We start from the raw sequence: 27,622 nt of genomic DNA, 5'->3' as shown, positions 1-27,622 counted from the left end.
TCTAACTTATGCTTATTCATAAGAATAATTTGAGTGTTTTGATTGCGGGACTGTTAAAATAACTGGCCAATACACTGAATGGAATCGCTGAGGCATATCTAAGTATAAGGATAAGAAATGAATTGTATACTGCCCAAGGTCTGTATACTAGATGGCCCCTACACTTTGCAAACCATTGATAAGTCACTGTTCATTACTTTGGGACCCATGTCACTAGCGGATCCAGGGAGGGATGGGGGGGGGGTGCACCTGGCGTGTGTCAGCCCTAGAATTGTCCAAGTTTACTTTTTATTTCAATCTAGAAGAAATATATGTAGTAAAATATGTTTGGCCTAGAAATTGTCAAACACTTTAAAACAAATGAATTTTGGTTTTGAGGGCAGGGTACAAGTCAAAAGGTTTCGCTCCTAGGTTATGCCCCTAAGTTACACCCCCTCTAAAGTCCACTCCTGGACTTGCCCCTGCATGTATTGTAAAACAATATGATTACATGTACATAGAAAAATGGAGTAACAATGTAGTTTTCCAAGCAATATGGATTGAATTGTGCTTGATATTTCGATGTCTGGGGTATTGTAATTGAGACATTTTAAGATTGATTACATCAAGTTCAAATGTGACTTAAGATTCTGTAGCTGTCTCAGCCTGTGTACAACCTTTAACTTCATATTGATGTTGACAATTTCTGTTATAAAAGCATGCTATATTGGCGCGTCTTTTCTCCTTATTGGAAAACTGCAACTGGTAGCTGTTATAAGACGGTGCAGCCAATCACACTCTGAGTTATGTTTAGAACATTACAATATGTCTGATGAATAATGTACGAAAGTGAAAGTGCATTGTATTTCATGTGTATTCTTTGAAAAGAAACTCTTATTTAACCCTTCTAAAACAAGCCAATAAACTGTCCAGAATATATTTCTGAGTTAATCTTTCATGAGTATTATAAAGCTAAAGAAGAGTCATTGACCGTAAACTATTATTTTTCCCTCACTCTCACTATTAATTATATATAAGAGAATGGTTGCATGTTGTTAAATATAAACTCTGTGTGGAGAGACAGATTCAGTTTAATGCTTTTACACGAAAGTAAATTACATTACGATTGGTTTGAGTATAAAGCAGTAGTCAGCTATGCATGTCATCGTCAGTGAAAACTTAAACTTAAACTGATAACAATTTCGTTCAGTTTGTGAGTGATTACACCATTGTAATGTGCATATCGAGAGTTGTGGAGCATTAACCCTGGTAAGAGATTTTATATGTATTTTATATGTTTCGTTTATTGACTGTAATTCATTCATTACCCAATTATGTGTTATGTCATGAGTGTTATTTTAGTGTAGCTCAAATCATGTATGATTTAATGGTAGAATGACTTCAGATTACAAAGAAAATAACACTGTCACGTTGTTTACTAAAAAACTTCCTGCTGTGGTTTGGGCTTTGTTAAGACTTTAAATGTGTTCGGTGTCGAATTTCTGTTAAGTAAAACTGACATATCAAAATTGATGTGGTTTTGCCTGCACAAAATAGTTATTGTTTATTTTTGCTTGACTAAACCATTTAATTCAGCAAAAAAATGGCCACAGCCCGGGTGCAGATTTAATGGTTTACAAGACCAAAAATAAATGCTTACTTTCTTAGTGTTGAGCGCGCAATGCCTCTATACTATCCAGCGGCCATGTGCAAGCTTCTAAATAACCCACTTAATCAAAACATTAAATGACTAAGTGGAAATTTGGCGGTTGGTTTCCTAAGGATCTTTTGAAATGATTAAATGTGAATCCTATCACTGATCCCATTGGTTGAGGCATTAACCAACCTCACTTAGTCCTTTTCAGGGTGATCCCTATCAGTTAGTTTTGAGAAATAAATTGAATATTTATTAACACAATTTTATGGGAAATTCATATTCGAGTATTTTTAGCTTAGCAATTTGAAAAATCCTTAAAATTTGAAAATTCCTTAAATATCTGTAAAAACATATTGACATTTTAATAAAATAACATCTTTTTATTTTTTTTTGGTAAAGCCAAGTTTTGTGAATGCTATGTATCTAATGCATTCCAAATTATTATCTGCACTTCCCTTCACTGTCAAATATAGCTCATGTCTGTCATATAGCTTCCCTTGTCTGTCAAATATAGCTCATGTCTGTCATTGCTCTGACCTTTATAAGTATACCATAGTTTATAAAAAAGAACAAACATGAAACATCAATGTCATAACTTTGAAGTATAGTATATACATATGGTCATAAATGTGTGAACAACATATACTTGCATGACGCCTCTGTGGAACTTTTATCTTCCGACCTGTCATGTAAACAGCTGAACATTTTAAAATGCTGCTGAACAGTGCGGTGTGTCAGTCAGTAACATGATTGGCAATTAGGGGACAATAATTTATACAGGTTAATTTTTGTCTGAAACAAAACAATTAATGATTGGTAAATGGATGTTTGGCCTCTTATTGAGACAAGACTTACCGTAAATGACTGGGTATTAGACGCACTTTTTTCCCTCAGATTTTGATGCAAAAAAACACCACTGAGACAATTTAATTAGTTACTACCCATCCTAAACGATTTATTGCCTGTTGAAAAGGAAGTGTGATATATTTATTTGAGGATTAAACAAACAAGGGCAATCAAGGGATTAAGAAAACATCGACATGGCATGTTTGTAAAACGATCTGCCAATAAGCTTTTAAACTTGTACCACACTTATAGACTATATGAAGCAATACTCGTACAGTTATACATTAATCCTGCATAGCAATGTCCATGCTCTCCACGAGATCCTCGTGGGTATAACTGTAAGTTATGTGACGTCACACAGTGTGACTCTTTGATCTGAAGCCGATAGAGTGTGTTTATTCAGTTCAGTGCATGTATAAAATGGTGTTTTAATTAACTTCATGAAGGATTTACACTTATAGGCGTAATAAATAAGTTTATGACCATTGATTACTACGGATAAATTAATAAGTGGTAAATTTAGCAAACATGAAGAAAAAAGGCAAGTTAAACAAACATGTAAATAAAATGTAAAAATGATAATTTTCTATGTATTCGGAGAGCGAAAAAAATAATTAATTTATGGTGTCCGCACTCTTGTGAATTACGGTATTCAATATTATTTTGAATAATAAATTGAATTAAACAATAATCAAACTTACATATAAAAAAGCAAAGTTGGGCACTGTCAAAATATTTTTTGCATAACATAACTTTTCATTCTCGACAGTATGGTTTTAAAGATAACCATCGCCATTTTCACGAAAAAAAATTTGTTTGTCACTGTCAACAAACATGGTGGCTGAAAATGCCGGACGATTTTGACATTTTTTCTATGCGTCTTTTAACCAAAAACATAAATTAAAAGTTTTTTTCTCGGATTTTTCACAGATTTTTTTCCCTGCGTCTAATACCCCCTATCGTCTTATACCCAGTCATTTACGGTAAATTTCCAAATATTAAATCACCATTTAGCTGGGTAGCCTGTAACACTAATTGATGAAGCCCTATAAACTATTTGATTGAATCGGGATAAGTATATACAGTGCTGTATGTAAAAAGGCACAACCATGGGCTTTTCCATGACCCTTACTTCATGGGTTTGTCAGAGATGGCCATTGGTGTATTTTCCACAACCCTTAGTTAATGGTTTGTTCAGGGATTAATGGACAGTGGTGTATTATGTAAAGTTTTTGTTGACCTTCAAGTGCCAGGAAATATTCTAAACATTTGGCATGAACTATTTTCGAGTAAGCAAATTGCACAATGTGAAATTGAGCCAAGTTTGTTTATAGCCTTGAATGTGATAAATCGGAAAATTTGGATCCTCGGCTAGACAGAAAAATGTTCCATTAGACTTAAATCATTACATTTTATAATTCTCATCAATTAAGTTGTACATATAATTCTACTAACTATAGGATTAAATAAATACATAGGTTACTTTTTTGGAATAAGAGTATCTCTTTTTGAAAAGGTAAATTAAATTATCTTGCTTTGTTTATTTGGTCAATGAGAGTAATTGTAGTAAATTGACCGGAAGCAAGTGGACATAGAGCTGGATATAACAAGTGTTAATGACATTGGTGTGGCCACTAGGCACTGGTCATTTAAGGTCAAGTACTGGGCAGTGACCTCATATGACTGACCAGTATATTAATGTCCCATTATTGTTATAATTGCATTAGGCATCATGTTGTACTGAGCCAGAAAGGCTGAAAGGATTACATGGTAATGGCAGGCAGGGTTTATAAGGTAAGCCTGTGGTCATCAGTCATTTCAGGTCATTACATACAGCCTGAGATGACAGATACTTCCTGGCTGAGAATCAGACTGACTGGCCAGCTGTAACCATGAAATATTCATAAATAGAACTGGAAGAAATGGACAATTACATAAACATCTTACATAAATGATATGAAATTATTGTATTGAATTACATAAATATTGATAAAAAAACTTGGTTTAAAAAATCAACATTAATTTGAGAACTACATGTACACCTTAAAACACATTTCCAGTTTAAATTACCGAATTAACCAATTACATTTCATATTTAAAAGTTAATTACAGAGAGCCTGAGACTAATACTGTAAACCAATTTCTTTTCTTCACAATAACTTGTACATAATTTAATGCTGGCAATTAATCGAGCCAGTTTGATAGAAAACATTGATTTAGTCGTTACCATTTGGTTGAAATCTTGAGTGTCCATATCAGAGCATTGACCTGGCCACACTAAAGCCAATATTTCCTCTGTCCATTATTGATTGATGGCTTCCTTTACATCCTGCAAGTAGTGGTTGGATTCATTAATAATTCATTTGTTTAATTGTACAACCATCATACAATTCCTTATGGCTGGAGTGATATCAAAATGGTTTACTTCATGGAATATTTCATCATCGTGTGAATGATGCCCATCAATCTGAAAATGGTGTGAGTTTGCCAATTTTATAAAACAAATATTATTCCATTCATCTATTTGTATGTGAAATTCATCAAAACTTTGAGCCTTGAAGCAAAGAATATAAGTCTTAAAACAGAAGTGTTTCTGAGTCTCAAAACAAAGATAATAATCCCTAGCAAATGTATGAGTCTCAAAACAAAAGTGTGAGTCTCAAAACAAAGCTGTATGTCTCAAAGCAAAAATTGAGTCTCAAAACAAATGTGTGTCTCAAAACAAAGCTGTTTGTCTCAAAGCAAAAGATGAGTCTCAAAACAAAGCTGTTTGTCTCAAAACAAAGCTGTATGTCTCAAAGCAAAAGTTGAGTCTCAAAACAAAGCTGTATGTCTCAAAGCAAAAGTTGAGTCTCAAAACAAATGTGTGTCTCAAAACAAAGCTGTATGTCTCAAAGCAAAAATTGAGTCTCAAAACAAATGTGTGTCTCAAAACAAAGCTGTTTGTCTCAAAGCAAAAGATAAATCTCAAAAGACTGAGTCAAAAAATGAAAGTGTCCAAAGCTCAAGATAGAGTCACGGGGCAAAATTATTACTTCAGAAATAAAAGAGTGAGTCTCAAAACAAATATTTGAGAACAGAAACTGCCAGACTGATGTTACAACTCTTATTCGTTTTCTCAGATGGTAATTATCTACATAAAAATAATTTTAGTGACGACTAAAAATTGCTTGTTAAGTAATATTTTATTAGTGAATAATATTGTAAGTGAAATAATTTATTGGAAATGTTAAGGTGAGTTAAGTGGACCAAATGTTATCCGGTTATGGTGTGTTTAGCCTTAATGGTAATGTGTCCATTAATTGACCATAGCCATCCCTTCTCATGTTTCTACAAATAACACCTTAATGTCACATTAGGCTTGATAATGAGAGTGAAATGTTTTATATTAATGTCTTGGTCGAGACAGACATTACTAAACTGTGAGTACATATATAAGGTGTAGTGGTTTGTTAGAATATTGTCAACTTCTAACATTAAACACCCAAAGGCAAGGGATGGACTGAACAATGTTTTTGTAATAAGAAACACTTAATATACTTTAAAAATAAATGGGACACTTTTTTTTATAAAATAAGAAAAAATGGAGGCCTTGCCCCATATTTTTGACCACTTTTCAAAATGTTCAATTTTTAAATAAAAAATGTTGGTTTTGAACAAGTCATTAACCATAACCTTAAAAAGTATTCAGTCTGTTTTGAGTTTTGAATAATTGTGCAAGTGGCTATGTAATGAATCCATAAGTACTTTATAACTCTTCACAGACTCATATTGACTTAGATTCAATTACCACTAATTACATGGATTGCCATGGTATGTGATGGAGAGTAAATGTCGGGGTTATTTCAGGTCAGAGATCTATAAAACATGGGCCTTTTGAAACTGATACAAGCTGTTAATGGGTTGCCACTGTGTTGGTGGAGAGAACTGGGTTTTGTTTGTTGTAATGGTGCAGTTGCTGTATCTTGCAGGTGCGTAGCTGCCTATTTGGGAGAAAGCGTTTGAATCCGAATGATTCTGACAAAAAAATAAATAATAAAAACAACATCCAAAGTTGCAGTATGCGTACTTGACTACATGATCCTAAAATGTCCATTTTCTAGTACTTAATCAAGCACCTAAAAATGCCAAGCATGCACCAGATTGCACCATGGTTTTCAAAATTTTCCGAGAGAGCATGCCCCTGGAGCCCCCGACCACAATTATGAATCCACATAAATAAAGGGCTTGCTATGCCCCTGCCTTGTTTAAGTAAACTGGGTACTTGGGTAATTGCCATTTTCATTCCTTGACATAGGTATATACATGGTCATCATCAGCTAAAACATCAGTGAGGTGACATTTGAGGTTAGGTAGCCACTCATTTACAATCTTTGGTCCCTTCACATGGAGCAAGTACCATCATTTTTCACATAACTATGCATTTCCTGGGCCCATATTCACTATTGTCTTGAGACTAAGATTGAGACTCAAGACTCTGAGAAAAACTAAATCTTAAATGTAACAAAATCTCTTTAATACAGTCACCTTTATGCAATAACTCAATCTCTGCTTCTAGTTATATATGCAGTTATTGAATTATGGCACTATGGTGCCTAAACTTATCATTTTATTATGTTTCATTTTGACAAAATGTATGCAGACAGTCTGGTCCTAGGTAAAGTTAAACAGGCTGGTCCTAGGTAAAGCTAAACAGTCTGGTCCTAGATGAAGTTAAACAGACTGGTTCTATGTAAAGTAAAAGAGTCTTCCTAGGTAAAGTAAAACAGTGTGGTCCCAGGTGAAGTTAAACAGTCTGGTCCTAGATAAAGTTAAACAGTCTGATCCTAGATAAAGTTGAACAGTCTGGTCCTAGCTGAAGTTCAACAGACTGGTGCACTAAGCTTAGTAAAGGACAACTTGACAATACCAGACATTCATATCTTTAGTGCAGGAAACAGGATAACATCAGAAAGTTGCTATTAATATTAACAAGATGGGATGGAAGCTAGCTTGAAACTAAAACAAGCAGGAAATAGGAAGTGATGGGACAGGAATTATTGTCAGAACCTCTTGCATACCTATTGCCTGTACCAGCAATTATTGACCATGTTGCACATACCATGGCTGTCAATTGACTGTTTCAATCTCTTTCTATACCTTTGATCTATTTTGTGCTTCCAAGGATCTCTCTTCCACAACTTTTTACTTCACAGGGCAGCTTCTGGATTTGGCATTTGGGCAAGAGCACTTTAGGAATCCAAATGAGAAAGTATGCCCTCTTCTCAAAGAATATGATCAGTACATTGCATTCATGAGTAAATTGGGGCTTGAGGTCATTTCAATGGAAAGATTTAGCCATTTTAGGCTGAAATAATGCATTTAAGTAAAAAAATTAATCATATTTTGTCTCAGATTTTAATATATAACAAATTAAACTTGAACAATTGTAGAGGGTGCATCCTGGATGTGTCTCAATCTAAATTCGCTAGTGCTTCATCTATTTACTTCGCTTGTTGACCACAGGATATATTATGGTGCTCTATGTGTAGCTGTAACTTCATGGAGATTATACAATGCTATTTCCTTCAGAACCATGCTAATTGCAGTATTCATTTTAGGTCCTTCAGTATAAAAACATTTTTCTTACATGTTTTTTACATATCTCGAATAGCTCCAGAAAGGTGCAACAGGATGCATAATGTGATTTTCCGTAAGTTAACGGTAATGGTTCTGGCACTGCATGACTTATGCCTTACATGATTACCCGGTAGGTCTTAAAGAAATACACCTTCATAGTTTCTGATGTGTTGTGCATAGCATGAATAGCATATAGTTTTAATCACTTGCCATAATAAATTGTGCACTCAGAGTTTGACTGACTAATGTTGATAATGAGCTGATTGTTCATAACTTGTGTTCGTTAACAGCATTGTTAATGTCAAAGTTGTAAATCATTCTAACTCATTAAAGGATGCTTAAAATGTTTCTTTGTCTGTGTAAGACATTTTGTACTCAAAGCTTGATACAAATATGTGTTAGACTAAATTATTTTGATTTCAAAACATGTTGATACTTAAAATACCTTTACAATTTAATTTCATTTGACGTTGTGAACTGTTTGTGTTCTGATGATATAATCTATTGATTTTTTTAAACATTTTTGCATAAACTTTATGTACTTTACCCTGATTTACCTTCAAAACAAAACAAAACAATAATATCAGAAAAAAATGCTAGATCAGTTATGCGTGTGCAAAACTGTGCATCTTTGAAATTCCTGACAAAAATGTCTGATTTTTTTAAATCAAAGTTTGACATTAAATTTCAGTCAGATGGACCAAACACTATAAAATTATATTCAGACTGGGTCGGAATTTTACTGGTAAGGATTGTCAGACCAATGGTTTTTGATATGTCTTATCTATATAAAGATAGGGTCATAAACATAATGTTGTCAATGCCGATGATGGCACTTCTTAAAATTAAGTGGACCATAGTTGTCAACGGCAATGCACAATCATGTACTCTCAGTCCTACTGGCACATCAGTCATGAGTGATTGAATCTCTGTAGTGATTGGCTGACATTTAAGTTTTAATTGTTTACATGTGTTTAAACAAAATGCCATTCTTTGTAATGCCAAACCCTGTTGGCTTGACCTCCCAGGGAACAAGCGAAAATACCTCGAGCCTTAAAAAATTTAGCCAAGAGGGATTTTTTACCTAGTATATAGAAATCAGTCCTTTATGTCCAGTTTGCGCCAACGAAAATTCCAGGCAAGTGAGTTCGATCCAACAACTGTAAGATTTGATGTAGGAGAATGAGCAGGTTGTGTACACCTTTGATGTGACTCTTGAATGTTTCAGATTGTCTTGAAACTCATTGTACATATATTTATGTTGCTTAATCTGTTTCTCCAAATCTTTTATGAAATAACAAAGACAATACCAAGATTCACTATTTTCTTTTTCTTTTATGGCTTTTGACAACAGTACTTTGTTGACAAAATGGATCTGCTGAAGAAACAAATAGGTGTGGCAAAATCGTTATGCTATCACCTTGACAAGTTTGTCATGTGATTCTCATCCAAAAACACTGAAACATTCTGAGAAGGTTACATTAAATTGATTTCAACACATTTAAGGAACAGAAATAAAAATTGCAACTGTTATGTGATGTAAAAGAATGTCGTTTGAGGGTGGTCTTGGGTGCAGAAATGGTTTCATATGAGTGGTTAGTGTAGTTTTATTCTGGTTTGATTGACAGGCTACATTTTGATGGTAGATAAGGCCAGCTTTTACACCCAGGGAAAAAAGGCTGTGATTGGCATATTGTTTACCAGGAAACTATCAGGATAACATGGAATCTGGAATACATGCCATTCCATATAGATCTTTGCCATTATGCAGGTTGATGAAACCATCTTGGAAGATTTTACTTAATCGGTTTGACTTTTATTGATCTATTTTGGATCTAGATTTTCCATGCCTGACAGATAATAGGAATGATTTTTTGCAGCTGCACTGTTTGTGGTTTTTTATGTGATATTTTTCTAGGAAATTGTTAGCAGTTACCTTTGATTGATTGCCATTATTTTATCTCATCAAAACACAGTCAAGGTGTTGTGGCTTGTATGGTTAGGTTTTGGATATGGACAGGGGCAGTCATCAAAATTACACTTTTGGAAGAACAAGCTCAAATTCTTATAGAGTGCATGCTGGGAATCAAAAATGTGAACAAGCTTTGCTATATCAATTCAAGAATTTGAGACAATCTGTAAACCATTTTACCAGTGCAGTGTTATTCTTTTACTTTGTTAACTTAGGGAAGAAAGAATCAAATTTGTTCTTATTTTTCATTACCTGAATTCACGACAGACTAAAATTGTAATGGTTACACACCACTATTATCTAAACGGAGAGCAACCCTTAGATTGTTCGTGTACACAGAAGCAGGTTGTTGGGGCTTGTGCTAGCTTCGACCACTGCAGTGGTGGCATTGTTGTTGTAAAGCAAACAGACCTTGGTCAATGCTGAGAATGTCCAGTCCTCCATCATTACTCTGCCTACAGTATATGTTGAGTTCTTTCCCTGTTCAATAGAGCATTGGTAATTTTGTTTTGACTATTAAAATAGCACTTGTTGATATTCTACTGCAGTATATACTACTGCCTTGAAATCTGACAATTATAAATTTGTGACTATGCATTTTCAAGCTTTGAAGACACTTATGGAAAGCGACTAAGAATAATTGAACCAAACCAAGGCGTACATTTTATGGTGCAGGCATACATTGTATAGAGCATTGTTCAGTGTTCTTGTTTGCACTCATGAAGGTTTTAATTTTCAGCAAAATATTTTAATTTATCGAGTGCATTTTCAACAATTTATTGTGGTCCAGCATGCACCGAATGTCCCTGGTTAAATCAATAAAACTTTTCATGGCAATGTAATTAATGCTTAAGGCTGATTGTCCTTATTAAGTAATACAACTTTATAAATATATATATCTAAAATGAAAGCTTTTTCCTGGTTTGCCTGAAAAATGTAGATATATTGATTGTTTGATTGAAGTAAATGGTAGATGTATGTCTGGCTTTAAAATTTTGGATATGATTTAGACCTTCAAAGTACATTTTAATACATGTTGCACCCAAATCCCCTTCAAACCCCCTAAAACCCCCAAATAGCTAGTATAGATAAATTGGAAATCAAATTAAAAAAAATGGAACCATACAAAATCTTAAACTGAAGTATGGTATTCCCTTCATTGTCAGCAGTGTTATAACATTGACAAAAACTTGACAATAAAAATGTCTACAAACTTTACTATGAGGGAAATTTCGTATTCACATTATCATCGGAATCTGAAGATAGCTCCCTATCTTAAGTAGTTTGTAAGAGCTTGAAATCTCAAACATGTTTCTGCTCAAGTGGCCATAATTGTTGTTACTCATTTATAGTTTTAAAGATGTTGAATATGACCTTGAAACAATGAGCTAAATAATATGCGTTTTATTAAAAAACCCGCATGTTTTACTTTAAGCTTATCTGAGTTTAAAAGTTAAGGTGTTTTCATGGCCTTGATGTTGTAAATGCACTGCTTTTGTTTGTTATACTGTCTGCAAACCTTAATTAAAAAGAATAATATGTTTTGACTACCTCCCTTTAATTATATTGTATTATACATAATTTATGCTGATTAATTAACTCCCTTTATATTGTATAATTCATATGTTGATTAATTAACTCCCTTTATATTGAATAATTTTATGTTTATTAATTAACTCCCTTTGTATTGTATCATACATTATTTATGTTTATTAATTAACTCCCTTTATAGTGTATCATACATAATTTATACTGATTTATTAACTCCCTTTATATTGTATCATACATAATTTATGCTAATTAATTAACTCCCTTTAAACTATATGATTCATGTGTTGATTAATTAACTCCCTTAATATTGTATGATTTATATGTTGATTAATTAACTCCCTTAATATTGTATGATTTATATGTTGATTAATTAACTCCCTTAATATTGTATGATTTATGTGTTGATTAATTAACTCCCTTAATATTGTATATGTTATATGTTGAATAATTTACTACCTTTATATTGTATAATTCATATGTTGATTAAAGAACTCCCTTTGTATTGTTTAATTATTATGTTGAATAATTAACAGCCATTATATTGTAGAACTTATGTGCTGATTTATTCACTCCCTTTATACTATATAATTCATATGTTAACATAATTACCCCCTTTTATGAAATAATACATAAGTTTCCTCTCGTATAAAGGACTGTCAAACATTGGCAAGTTTCAAAAAGGCACTCAAAATTCACTATTTCACTGAAGTATATGGGAACAGATTATATCTATAATATAAAAAAGACAATATTTAATTTTAAAACTTTATCGTACAATTTTTATTATATTTAAACTACATTAACTTTTACAACTGTTAATTATTATTCCCTCCTTCGAAGAAGAAAGGTATGATTTTTTACACATGTTGGTTGGTTGGTTGGTCGGTAGGTTGGTCGGTCCGTCGGTAGACCAAAGCTAGTCCCAGTGATATCTCAACAGTGCCTGGACGTATGGTCATCAAACTTGACATGAAGAATTGGCCTGACCTTGATTTTAAGGGTCATCAGGCCAAAGGTCAAGGTCACAGTGACCTTTAATTGTAAAAGGATTTTAAAGGGGCTTCCGTACGATGAAAAAGCAAAAAAAAAAGAAAATTGACGAAAAACAGACATAAATTTGGTATAGATGTGTACAATGCATTGAAACTTACTAACTGAAGTACCACATAGTGAACAATTAATTTATTTTTCGCAGTTTTTTTAGTATATTCCATTAAAAAAGATTACTAGGTATGTCTACCTAGTAGAATTCATTCCTTATGCATGATTGGCTAGTCGATGTTATCACGTGATATTACCAAGTTAGGTATATAGTTTAAATATTCCATCTGTTTGGGGTAAGCCTTCGTAGCACAGTGGATACAATGCTGGACTACAATTTTGGCGACACTGGTTCGAACCCGGTCTCCGACACATTTTATTTTTACATTTTGGTATTTATTTTTTTACAATTATGATATCAAAGAGTAAATCATTTTATTAAATAATTGTCCTGAGGTTTGTTATAGTAAAAAACTTATCTTGGTGCCAATCTGGTGTATAGTCCCTTTAAAGCCTGTCCGAGTGATAACTCAACAATGCCTAGACCTATTGTCATCAAACTTGACATGGTGGCTGGGCCTGACAAGTAGATGACCCCTATTAATTTAAGGGGTCATTGGTCTAAGGTCAAGGTCACAGTGACCTTGAATGATAAAAGCTTGTCCGAGTGATAATTCGACAATGCTTGCACCCATAGCCCTCAAACTTGACTTGGAGGTTGGGCCTGACCAGTAGATGACCCCTATTGATTTAAGGGGTCATTGGGTCAAAGGTCAAGGTCACAGTGACCTTGAATGTGAAAATGTTGTTTGAGTGATAACCCGACAATGCCTGCACACATGGCCCTCAAACTTGACTTTGGGGTTGGGTCTGACCTGTAGATGACCCCTTATGATTTTAGGGGTCATCAGGTCAAAGGTCAAGATCACAGTGTACTTGAACACAAAAAGCTTGTATGTGTGATACTTGACAATGCCTGCACCCATGGTCCTCAAACTTGACATCTAGGTTGGGGGTGACCAGTTGATGACATGGATTTTGAGGTCATAGAGTTAAAGGTCATGGTCATAACTAATAGTTTTCATATTTACTTATTCCCGGCCACTTAGAAGATACATTTTTATCCGCAAATATCAGTCACCATCTGAACATGATAAAAAACTGTACCTACTATCCTCAGACTTTGAATGGTCATAACCTTAAAACTGTCTAAAGGCATCCAATGTCAATGACAAATCAGGTGTCATTACAGTCCATGCACATTTCATTCATTGTCCAAATATGGTGCTCAGGGGTCATAATGTTTGACAAACATCTCTTGTTTTGTAATGTTATATAAAATGATCTTTGTTATAAAATATAATCTGTTTTAAATTACAATTAGGTATTGGGAATTTATTTTAAGTATTATATTATCATGAAAGGTAATTCTGTTTTCATTTCATATTATATTGTTTGTCCATAATCTGAGATATAAAGTTTGAAAGTGTATTCTTTTATATGAAATGAGCGCTATAAAATCTGGTATATAAAAATAACTGATGAATTAACTCCCTTAATACTGTAAAATTCATTTGTTGATTAATTAACTCCCTTTATAGTGTATAATATACAAGTGTTGTTGAGTGTGGGATTTCCTTATCAATCTGAGCTGACTTGTTTACTTCTTATACATTATCAATGAAATGATAGAATGGTAGATGAACAAAGAACATTTGCTAAAATTTATGCGTAATGTAAAGATAAATTAGATAATATTAAAAGAAAACATTGTTATTGTCAGGTGTGACTTGTTTGTGGTTTTGTCATGGTTACACTTGAAATGTTTTGCAGATGCAACCTTACAGCACTTACATCTAAATTTTAATTTAGGTAAACTTAATTGATGAAGGAAGAATTTGTATTTTTTGAACCAGTAGAGGTTAGATCTGTATTACCTCCCTTACAATTCTTGTGCATTGGTCTTGTCATCATGTTGTGTCATTATAGATGCTGTATTTTATATAGCATCTATTTTATTTAGCATTGCCAAACATGTACATAAATGACAGAGGGAGCTGAACTATCTCAGGCTTTAGGTATCTTGATGAACGTGGAATATTTACTGTTGGCTGCAAGAGTAGGGACAGAAACCCCCATTTTCGGTACGCAGTCTTGAGGTTTTTTTAAGAGTAGTCTGTTTGCAAGAGCTGGTATTTTTCTAGACACTTTTGGAGTAAAAATTTGCGATAGATCTTTGCTGTTCATCACTGATTTCATTGAATTTGGGAATGAAAATCCCAGTAGTAACTTTTCATAATTGGGAATTATGTATAATTTATGTACCATGGATGAGCGATTCCAGCTAATTGGATGTATAGGGTGTGGTCTTGCTATACTTTTAAAGGATGCCATACCTTATATATAATTAAGCAGAATTTAAAAAAAATTAAATAGGCAATATTCCGTTCACAGACTCTCATTTCGTTAGAAAAGCTGTTTATTAAGCATAATTCAGATTGTAGCATTTGTGCAAATAAAAAGAGGGGGGTTACACCCTCAAAGCACATAGACAATTAATGGCATTTTGCAAGTGCTAATCATAAAATAAATGCTATTATACATGAATGTTTAAGATGTTTTGCAGTTTTCAAGTGCATCTAATTCTTCATGAACGCCTGGTTATCAACGCATTTTAATTGCATTAAACTTAATAAACTAAAAATCTCAAAATGTTGACTACCCACTGCTAGTTAAAGTTATTTGTTTGGAAATCATAAAGCATATTATATTACATAACTTTAAAGTCCTTAGCAAATAGTGTTTTAATGCACACTGGTTTTGATTGCTGTTTACCTTTTAAAGTTTAGGCCATGTATCAAAAAAAATAATCTTAAGATGAGTCCCTCCCCTCCCAGCAACTAGCAAACATTTAATTTCCACAGTCGATCAACCCCAACCTCCTACACACACTGTGAAGCAAAGGTTATAAGAACATTTGCAACAGTAGCAAAAGTCATCCATTATCAATTAGATATATTTGAACTATTTGGTTGGCATTTTTTTCTCTTTATACTTCATATGCCGGCATTAAAACTTCAATTGACCTGTATATTTTAAGCTACTCACTCATTGTGGCTAGTGTACGGTATATTAAAGTTATTTCAATGAAGTTTGTCCATGAAGATCTTTTTGTATTGAATTAACATAGCAAAACGGAGCAAGACGAAATATACCTCACTTTTTGTTTAAGAAGTGACATGACTAGCACTTTTTGTGTGGGGGTACACACCCCTCCCTAAAATTGTCCGAGAAATAATTATTCTGTCAGTATTTGAGAAAATATAGAATATAATACATCAAAATGCACCATTTCATGCAGATTATTCCCGAACTCCACTTTCTACATTTATATAATATGTTGATCAGTTTTGTAAAGGTGAGGCACGTCCAGAAATGCGCCCTTTAATGTCTCATTTTTGAACTGCCCCTGGTTTGTACTGTACATGTTTTAAAGAAATTTTTTGAATGTTTGTTAAGTTAGGCCATGGGTCTTTTTTGTTTACATATTGCACTAACCAAAGATCATTTTTCAACGCCCATTTAATTTTTGTTTCTATATTTTTACCACATAAGGTCGTTAACCAAAAATGAGTGGGAGATTCAATAAACTCTACTTGTATTACTTCACTTATCTCTGGTTTTACTGTAAGTCATAAATGGATTTGTTTGAATGCGTTTTTCCCACCTGATATCTTGGTAACTGCACTTCTGATGAAAATTGGAAGACCGCATTAAAGGGCGTTTATGATTATATCGCATGTTTGTTTAGATAGATGGAGTGCTGTTAACATATGACATAATGGTACATGTTTAGCCCAATGAAAAGCACACTCCATGTAAACGAATAAATTATTTTGTAAACTCTTTAACACAGGGGATGACATGGGGCGTGGAGGGGGTGGGTACACTTATACTAGTCTGCTAACACAAGGTTTATTAAGTCTGCAACAAAAGAGGACAAGAGTGCTGGGAAAAACCCAAGTATCTCTTGGACTTGCTGTATTTCCTCTAATAGACACATGCCATTTTTCAGATCCTCTAGCACTATAAATATTGACCAAATGTTTTATGAATATGAAAAATCTGTTAAGGCGCCAATGAGGTTAAGAGTGAAGTCAGCTTGAGAGTGTATTTCTGGGTTCAAAATAATGACTCCCATATCTTGTCAGGTAAAACAATGGTAGTGTGTAACCTTAAATGTCATGTATAGATTCTGGTTTATATATTTCAAATCAAACAAATTTATTTCAAGGAAGGGACAGTTTATGTTTTACCGTTAAAACTCAGGTAGGTAGATAATTAAATATGACGTCACGGCAATATACATGAGTTGACTCGGTTACAAATCCAAAAACCAAAATAGAGCCCACAAAATACTTGGCTCTGATTGGGCTATGAAGCAATGAACTATAAAGTACTCTCTGTACTGGTTTATAGTAATGGCATCAGCAGACTGTGCTGTCAGGGAAATAGTGATTAATACTTCATTTACAGTGAAAATTAACTCCAAGAAAAGCATTATTTAAGTCCTGGAATCTTTGAATATGCTAAGATAAGACTCCTAGTGCTTCTAGCGGGTCATGCACTTTTATAAGAACAAATACGGTATATAAAAAATAAATGTGGATTGATGCAAATTGTATGGCATCCATTCAACACCTGACTTTCTAATTAAGTTTATGTTGGCCTCCATAATACAAAATAAATGCTTTTTATGTGTGCACCTTAATTAATATGCTATTAACATTAATAGAATAAATCTTGAGCTATTCATTGACAGTGCAATGGTTAACATCATTAATGCAGTAGCATAAATAGAAAAAATATCACATCCATTTTTAGAAGCTTTATAATGTAATCCCCGCATGTATTAACGCCAATTGTGTGAATGTCAGAGAAGACTGAAATATGGGCATTTGAAGACCATTTTTGTAAGAGATACCAAAAGTAACAAATATACATGAATAACACTGAAATGCGATAGCTTGCTTTCTCTTTAGTAATAACACTTATTGGCCTGCAGATAAAAACTTATTGTGTCTGCTTGACACTAATGAATGTCACTGAAAACTAAAAGTTTGAAACTTGATATGTAAAGATTTGCTGAAATATATTGTTTTGTACTTAATTGAATAGGTCATTCAGTTTGTTATATGTTGTAGGTTTATAATTAGAGCTGTTGGTGACAATATTGATTTCATTATCTTCATATATATTATTATGTATGAAAATTTACCCCTGGTGGGGCTAGAACCCATGAACTGATGACGAAGATGATGATGATGATGATGACAATGATGATGACGAAGATGATGATGACGGCGATAATGATGATGATGATGATGATGATGATGATGATGATGATGATGATGATGATGATGATGATGATGATGATGATGATGATGACTACATTAAGAGTGATCGAGATGAAAATAGTGGTGATGATGGTGGTGATGATGATAATGGCGATGATAATGATGTAGATGACGATGATGATGACGATGACTACATTAACAGTGATCAAAATGATGATGGCGATTATAATGATGATGATGATGATGACGACGACGACTATGGTTACATTAAGAGTGATCAAGATGATGATGGTGATTATAATGATGATGTTGATGATGTAGATGACGATGATGAAGATGATGATGACGATGATGATGATGATGATGATGATGATGATGATGATGATGATGATGATGACTTCAAAAGCTACGATAATGACCATGTGACAGACCTATAATTCTTCAGATTATCAGGTGCAACAAAGATTAATGAGTACCTCTCCTATTGTTCACTTTGGTGTTTCAGCGTAATGTTTTAGTCTGAGGTAAATCCCTGCGAGAGGCGTTTTAAAATTCCAGGCTAATTGCTTGTTTTCACAGGAATGCAGGTAAAAATATATGCAGCTGCACTAAGGAGGATTTTCAGGCACCATTATGTGCATAATCATTTAAACTATGAGATAATTTTACTTGCATGTGGTGCAAGGATTCCAGTGAACAAGATGGAGAATTAAATTGAAATAGAATACACTCAACCATAATGGAGAGTTTATGTATTATTTATCATCAGAACCTAAGTAACCATGCAATAAGTGTCATGCAGATATTAGAACTCTATTCATATTTGAATATACCTACACAAATTATTGTATGGTATGCTTGAAAATGTGGTTAACAATTTCTTTATATTTCAGGAGGGGGGGGGGGAGTATAATTATAATTTCTTAACTCTAAATTGCGTCTCTAAATTGAGCCCGACCTGTCATGATTAATTAAAATTATACATAACAAGCGCGCCGCAAGAGTAAGTCATTCCAAGAACAGTTGGTGCAGTAACTTATAATGACTTGTTTTCGTGATGTACCTTGTTCTTGGAATGACTGACTCAGTTATTCACCATGGGACCTGTGGTTATGATAAAAAAATTATGTCTTGATTTAATATGATGCGATTCATTCCTGAGCTACCGTTTATTGCAAATGACATGTTAGGCAAACTCTGATACATGCCTTTTAAAACATCTTTTGAACACAACAAATGTGTGGTGTAAGTGGCATTTTTATTTGACATCTGTTTATTTTCCGTTCTTTTGCAAAGCGTCTGCACCCAGCTTCAAAGTGAATTTAAAACGAATGGTTGAAGTTTTGAGACGTCATTGCACATTTGAACACATGTTCATTAGCATGTGTGCAGCTAATTTTCAAGTACATGTTATTGCACACTGACATGCATTTTGCATTTATAATGCGATCCAGTGTTACATCAATGACTGAGCGCTTTAGTGACTTAACTTAAAACATTATTTCAGGTTTTTGACGCACTTTGCCACACAACAGTGGACTCATGAGCGACATTTTAAACAATAAAGTCGAAACATTTCCTGTTCGCGCTATTTCTTCCAGATGTCCTAATAGATCGTGCAATGGCTTTACGCTAGCTTTATGTGAATTTTAATTTGATTGTGGGAAAGTAATAACATAAATTGTCTGGAAAATGTTTGTGTGTTTTTTTAAGAATCAATTATTACGCAGTACAGACATATTATGCTTGTCATATTTATTCCCTCAGTTTCACATAAGCTAGTGTAAGCTATAATTTCATTGTACAGATAGTTTATAAGATTAGTTTTATTGTATTTGCATAAAGTTGAGACTGTCACATTATGAATTATGGTTGTCTGTAGCCTTGATACCAGACAATCTTATTCGTAACCATGTTTATTAGAAGAAAGGTTGGGAAAGCATTTTGGGTGCATAGCAATACACTTTATACATCATATTAATGTTATCCTTAATAACCCAGACAGAAAGAAAGTCATGTTTATAATGGTTTGATAATTACTTATGTTGCGCTAACATGCTAAACATTGGCCCATGGGGCAAATTTGCCCCTGGGGGAGAAATATACCTAAGTGGGGAAATTTCAAACTTGTGTATTTTTTGGACGTGTTTATATGGCGATTGATAAAAACAAATATTTTAAAAAATAGAAATAATGATGAAGTTAATTTTACTAACATATGATATACATATCTGTATTAATACAAAGCAAATTTACGATTAGCGATATTTTGTTGCAATTATTTCAGGAAAATACTGGTAATGAGAAAATCTGTCTTTTAAAAAAATAATTGTCATTCCCTGTCAGTACGCATTTAAACTGTATGTGTCAATATTTGTTTCATTGTTAAAACAAATTAAGATTCAAAAATGTGTTTAAAATTGATCACTTCCAAACAATCAGCTGATATAGGAGTGTGATAGCTGTTAATTAATTGCATTTAAAGGGACTCGCTCATGGTTTGTAAAATGCATTTTTCCGGAAAAAAAAAATAAATAAATATAAAGTGTAAAAATTATTAGGAGTGTCAAAACATAGATACTGAGAGATGGAACCATTCAACAAATGTTGATATTCGCTCAAATAATGTCTTTAAAGATCACAATTTTGTATTCCATTAGTAAAGCATCTCAGCAAATGATTGTAGCATGACTGGTTGATTGATATTAAATAATCATGTAATGTTTCCAATGTATTCGATAAAGGTTAAAATAAACATCAGTTAATGTTTAAGTCATTGTGGGGGAGAGGTGAAGGCATCAGTTTTCTATTTTTTTTCTTGACTGTACAAGCGTGGATAAGGTCCTCAATACAACCAGAATAATTTTTTAATACTTTAATTGCATTCTTTCTGCAATATCAGTATAAAAGACAAAAATATATATAAAATAGGTGTTTTCAGATGTGTAACGCATTATTGCGTTTATGTAACATGAAATACCCACGGGGCAAATTTACTTCATGCACCTCAAAACTGGGGCAAATTTACACTCTGTCGGTGTATGCAAATTTGCCCTTTAAAGGCGTATTAGTTTAATAATTAATTATTTCAACTTGATTGCGACAAAAGAATCACACTATAGACGGTTTCCCATGTTAATACTTGTCGGTCAAGTGGCCAATTTTTGAAGACCCATGAAAAGTGGACCCCCTACACCCCCTACCCTACACCTCTGTTGGTGCAGAAATCAAATAAGACATCAATAAATTGATAAATTGTGTGAAAGGTGGAACACCTCTTCCTGACCTAAAGACCACTTACCATTATGTGAAAATGGTCTATTCATTATCATATCTGTTGAGTTCAAAGATTTGATCATCATTTGTTTTATTTTAACTAGTTCAGAAATAATAATTCAGGTATTTAATGTTTGTTCATATTACCATATTATTAATTTTCTCTTCCATCATTTTTACTGCAGTATACTGTTTCTTTAAGGCCAGAAATGGACAACTTCAGCTGGAAAATGTGTTTTGAAGTTGTCCTTGTTCAAACAAGAAGGAGTTCCTTAGCGGCTTTAATACAAGCACGGAGAGTGGTTCAAATATTGACTAATACTGACGGATATTATGCATATCTGTCACAGAAAATCTCACCATAATCTGCGCATGGGTCGTTGCCACGTGCATCGATTCTGAACAAGCCTTTCTGCGGCAGGTTTTTTGTAATCCTATGAGTAATTGTTTCGTCTGATGCATATTGTTTAGATTTTCAAAGGACATTATTTTCAATGAATGAATATTTAAATCACAGTGACTTCGAAATTTTCAAAAAAGTCATGCAATATGTCCATGTCAACTTGTGAAAATCTGATATATTGTTTGTGACAACCAACATAGATTAACCTTTTCCATTATCAGTTGGACTTTGGCCGTTAAATGTTAGTGTTATGTAACCGAATGTGACAAAAAAATATTGTAGTGCATTAGTTGTCAATGATAGCATGTCTTCAAATTATCGTCTCCCAGAGATTAAACGCCTATATATAAGTTAATAGCAAGCAATTAACAATGTATCTTATCAGCATAGAGAATACTGAATCACTGTTCGCCCACACTTAAAGGCGATGCATCACTGAGGTAGTTTTCTGCTGCGATGATTTTCATCAGATGAATTAAATACATTGTGACCTTGGTCGTTACATGTAGTCATATACCATGTTGGTAGACTTATGTAAGTAATGTCTATATATGGTTATAACTGTCATAATAGCAATGCAAGATTGCGCTAAAAAAAGTAAAAAAAGTTCTACATTGAAGACACAACGTTAAGTATTATTGTCGTCAGTCATTTTCTTACAAATGTCAACTTCTGTGTCTTTAAAACTTATGGGACTTTCAAGTGCAATAGAAAATCTTCTTGTTTTTTTAACAGAGTGGTATAAAAGTATTTTTTTGATGAAAACATCATAATTTCTGTGTTTACTTGATATAGCTACATGCAGGTTTGATATTCTGTAAGGAGCAAGTTGGACAGAGATATTATTTCAACACAAAAAGAAAAACTTTGGCCATAAAAAGGCCATTAACTTGAGCATAAACTGCATTGATCCTGGCTTTTCAATTTAATCCATTTATCCTGGCAACAAGCAACCTTTTTTCCCTTGCATGAATCATAAAACATTTATTGCTCCAAACTCCAATTTCAAACCCGACCAATAAATGCAAATTGCTCAGATTTTAGGGCAAAGAACAGTTTTTTTTGCTTAAACGCAGTCTTTGGAACAAATTTGGGGGCATTTATGCAAATTTGGTGATAAACTTTAATGTCAATTCATTCACCTCCTAAAAGAGCTTGCATTTAGTTTGAATAATATATTTAAAAAGATATTCAAGTTGTAAGTATTGGGTATTTTTATATATGTTGTCTATTATTTATAGCAATATGCATTGCTTACTGCATCTCATTATGATTTTGAGATTACTTGAATCAGGAATATTTTATATCCATTGTGAAGATTTCCATAACAACCTAGCTGCACTTCGGTAGTGTATAATATGAGGTAAAAATAGATTACTGTGACTGTGCCTTTTAACACGCCAAGCTTAAGAGTCTGCAGGCAGGTCACATTTTCAATTTTTTCAACATTTGTTACTTCTTATTCCTAATTCATATTAAGAAAACTCTTACAACTTCTTTATGGTTTTAGAATAGATATGTGGAGGATTGGTTATAAATTTAAAATACAGTTAAAATATTAACATTGATAGAATTAGTTTCAGTTCCTTTAATGCAGCCAGAGTATTTAAGTTTGAAGTAGGATTTTGTCTTCAAGTACAACAACAAACAAGAGAAGTTTTCCGAATCTGTTCCCTGCAAACCTGAGGGCTTTTTCACATTCTTTAGCAGAGGCCAAAATGCGGCTACTTCCCAAATGAAGCAAGGATATTTTTCCCGATTTATTGACACTACGTAAAAGTTTTTTTCATTTTTCATGAAAATAATAAAAAAAAAATGTTTTTTTTTAATCATGTAATTGTTGTTAATGTGATGATGTTATGATAGTTGTTTTTCTTTGTAATTTTATGACAATATTGCATTAGTTTTAATAAATGAGCTTGAATTGTTAAGGCTGAACAGTTTTTCTAATTTGAATCGTTTACACGTTATAATTTCCCAGAGGCCTCTTCCAAATTTTTGCCAAGAAAACCGTGCAAACATGTTTGTTTTTTCAACTATTCCAGTTTTAATTAGAAGTCCCTGGATTAACATGACGTTGTGCTGTATACTTTTGCTCGTTTATTCATTCAATACCTTACAGTTGTGAATTTATTGAGACAGGGTACCACATTTCAATCTGTTGGCTTCAAACAAGTGATGGAGGAACAGTGTGTGTTTTCGACTTAAAATGGGGCTAAATTTGGCCTAATTTCACAATTTTTTTGTCAAAAGTTGGACTTGAAATTTCACAACCTTGAGACATTGATATGTTTAAATGCTAAAAGGCTCTTAACAAGCTTCAAACCCAGGAACTTTGATATTGAAACAACCTAAATATGTCGAATGTGTAACGGTCTCTTTGTTTGAAATATGATATGTTATATTTACAATATAAGGCATTTTTTGGCTATTGTTACACCTCAAAGGGCCTGGGGCCCTACATAAAAAGGCGGATAGAAAAATCACTGCAAGAGAATATGCCGCTTTTTTTTTTATTATTTAACCAGAGCTTTTTAAATCTGAAAAATTGCAGGTTTTGACCACACTCCGGAACCGATTCCAGTAACAGAAAATAGCTAAATATCATGGTTTTATATTTTTTAGCAAAAATGGCGACTTCAGTAGAAAATGTACTACATAAACCTTCACCCATTCTTAGATACCCCATATTTTACATGTCAAGATAACCAGACCAAAGCGACCAAGCTTTTTGAGCAAAATAATGAGGGTTGATGGGGGGTTGATGAGCCCAGACTCAGAATCAGTTTCAGAATTTTAGCAGTCCAGGATAAAGCCAATAACATGAATGTGATACCCTTCAAGCTGTTTGTCTTGGTTTATTTTTGACTGACTCTAAATTTGCTGCCATATTACAGATGCATCTTAAATAAATTAACTTAAGTTCAGAACTTTACAATCATATATTTCACTTACTCCATTTCATCTGACCGGTGTTTTAATCGTAATCACATACTGAGATAAGAAGCATCCATGTATGATTATTCATTTGAACGTAACTATCCTTATGAATGTAAATCGGTTGAGGATAATGTCAATTTAAAAGATAATGATAAGTTTCAACTAGGATGTTTCTTGAATATGGCCCGAGTTGGGCATGACTATCTTTACATTTTTGAGACTTTGTTATTTTGTAAAGATTTTTTTGTTTAGCAATTACTGTTGTCCCGTGCACCCTAGGTGATTTGTTATATATGCATTTAAGAAATGTTCTAATTGAATATATATGCTAATGAAACATTTACTTAGTTTTAAAAGACATGAATAGAACTAATAAATATTACAGCCGACTTCCCCAATGTGCAAAGAAATCAGCGATGATGTCAATAATTGCTTTGTGCAAATGCAAAGTGTACATAACAAAGTTAATGCAATATGTACTTTTTTGGAAGTTAATTTTCTCTAAGAGATTAAAAAAGAAATCCGCCCACGTGTGTTCAAGACCATAACTTGAAACTTGAAATTTACTGCTTTTGATGACGGTATTATTAACAGCTACCAATAACACATTACGCTATGCATTTTGTAAACAAACTAGCATTATATTTAAGTTTTAAGTTAACGACCTAACATTCATGACTGTAATATGAGCCTCTTAAATGCATATATAATCACTGTATTTCTTGAACTTAATTAATGAATATTGGTTTCCTAGTCATCTGGAAAATCTCTACTGGGCTTGCTTTTGTGTATGATATGTTTATTATATGAGCAATTATACATGATGTCCTATAACCGTAGAATTAACTGCATCGTTAGGTGCCAGGGCAAAACGCCCAACGAAAAAGCTAATTTTGCTGTGGTATGCTTTTGTCAGTTCCTGAAATGAGAGTTATTGCCCCTGAATTAACATAAGATGCTAAAACATACTGTATTTGAGCCTTGTGCTTTACAGCCAAGTCTTATTTCCATCTGAAATGCATCAGACTTTCAGCTATTATGAATTCCAGCAATGAAATCTGTCTCAGTTTCAATTGTGAATCTGTTGCTTTATTCATACAACATTTATGAGCTATTTTCACCAGAGTTGTCAGTGATGAACTAGATTTTGAAATTCATGTTGCTTTTTGTCAGAAAAATAATATATTTTCCACCAAAAAAAAACATGTTGGCATTGAAAGCATGCAAGGGATATAGGCTCAGACTTCAGTAATGAGAAAAACGTATACTCCAACAGTAAATTGGGGGGGGGGGGGAAATTGTAAGATTGCATGATACTTATAGTTGACTAAAACTCTTGTAACCTCTTATATAAGTTGAGGTAATATAATGCTGTTTTGCGCTCATAACATGAAGGGCATTTAGCGGTGAGAGAGAAGAGGTAATAAATGAAATATCCAAGAAATAAAAATATCTAAGAAAAACTTATCTTGACAGGCATATATTTGTTAGAGCGATTTTGAAAATCGGTCAAGTGTTGAGGCTTTGCAAGGGAATCGTTACTGGTAATATTTTACTCTGAACGGGAAGGTGCTGGAACCATGCAGTATTACTGAATGCAGATTATTATGAAAAAATAATAATATGTTATATGTTAAGTTGACACCAGATGGTCGGCAAATACAGAATTTCCTCAAAACAAGTCCAGAACTAAACGAGATAGTATGTGGACGATAATACAAAATTTTACATGCTTTACAGAATATATTTGTAACAATAATGTCATCTGACAAAATATATCAGCTGAGTTTTCTTGTTTAAAAATGGCGCTGAATGGTTTTCCCGAGCCTCTTGCAAGTCACCTGATCGTTTCACACACTAACATGTCAATAAGCAAATGCGCTGTCATTATTTTCAACAATGAATTTCAATGAACGAATTCAATCTGTCAGGCTCTGTGTCTACCTTGTTTCGCAGCAGTTTTCTAATTCCTTGCACTGTCTGTCTTTTTTAGTAGCAATGTTGGGTATATTTAGCATGTGAAAATCAAGTGATGAGTGTCAGTCAATAAACCTATGTTATTTTTTCAACTTACGGGCTAGACATACCCCTGATAAGTCAATATTTACCCATTAATAATCAAATCATTTTTATATGCAGTCTTAAAACACTAATTAATGTATGGATAATTAACTTATTAACGTTTTATACCATTGATCACTGTTGGTGTCTTAAGTCCAGTGGTTTTTTCCACAAAAGGGTTTGGTGGCAGAGCCCTTTGATAGGAGAAAAATAGCGTAGTTTTTGCAAAAAGGGGAATAATACTTACATGATTCATATAATGTTCAACTTGTTTACAAACCATTATTAAAAAAAATATGGTAATATTCATGAATGGCACTATATTGATACAATTGTTGAATTTCGGCCCCCAAAAAAGGGCAAAAAACCCCACTGAAGTCACTTTTAATATCATTTGTCAATAATGTTAAGGTATCATATCCTTCTTTATTTTCAGAACCACATGTCTGCAAAAACAGTTGAGTGAAATTTACAAGAAGCAGATTATACAGTGGACTTAATTTCTACAAAGGTATGTCAAAAAAACAACAACAAACAAACAAATGGGATACTGAAGAAGGTTCTGAGACTAATTGTATAAAGCTGGATAACTTATCCACAGTGTATCTATTGGTTAGTTTGCACATGCTAGCAATTTCATTGGTCAACAGTCATTAATTTGATAAATACACATTTTGACTAACTTTAACCAAAACAAAAGAATTAACTTGTTTTATGCAAGTGGCTTCTGATGAATCAATTAATGCAGTAAATGCAATCAAACCTTTACAAATCTCATGACATTGAGATATCAGAAAACAACTTGCCATTTCATTCATTGTTTGGGTAGGCTAAACACTATTCCTTGCCCCCCTCCCCGTACCCCTCATCAAACCATATTATATTAATATATATATATATATATATATATATGTATTGTG

General features: G+C 33.3%; 1 protein-coding gene across 12 annotated transcripts in view; it reads left to right on the top strand.

The window, feature by feature from the left end:
* Positions 1-1,076: 1,076 nt before the first annotated feature.
* LOC128219795 (muscleblind-like protein 1) overlaps positions 1,077-27,622 on the top strand; it is a 122,850-nt gene continuing 96,304 nt past the window's right edge. For 2 of the 12 annotated variants that reach the window (XM_052927822.1, XM_052927810.1), the window contains exons 1-2: positions 1,077-1,248; positions 27,139-27,213. The gene's annotated coding sequence lies outside the window, so the exon portion shown is untranslated. The remainder of the gene's footprint in view (positions 1,249-27,138; positions 27,214-27,622) is intronic. The other 10 variants (XM_052927824.1, XM_052927823.1, XM_052927827.1 and 7 more) reach the window with 7 other exon arrangements.

This window comes from Mya arenaria, chromosome 15 (assembly GCF_026914265.1).
Source record: "Mya arenaria isolate MELC-2E11 chromosome 15, ASM2691426v1".
NCBI classification, from domain to species: Eukaryota; Metazoa; Mollusca; class Bivalvia; order Myida; family Myidae; genus Mya; species Mya arenaria.
The sequence above is the reverse complement of the archived record's forward strand: the minus strand, read 5'-3'. Positions and strand labels throughout refer to the sequence as shown.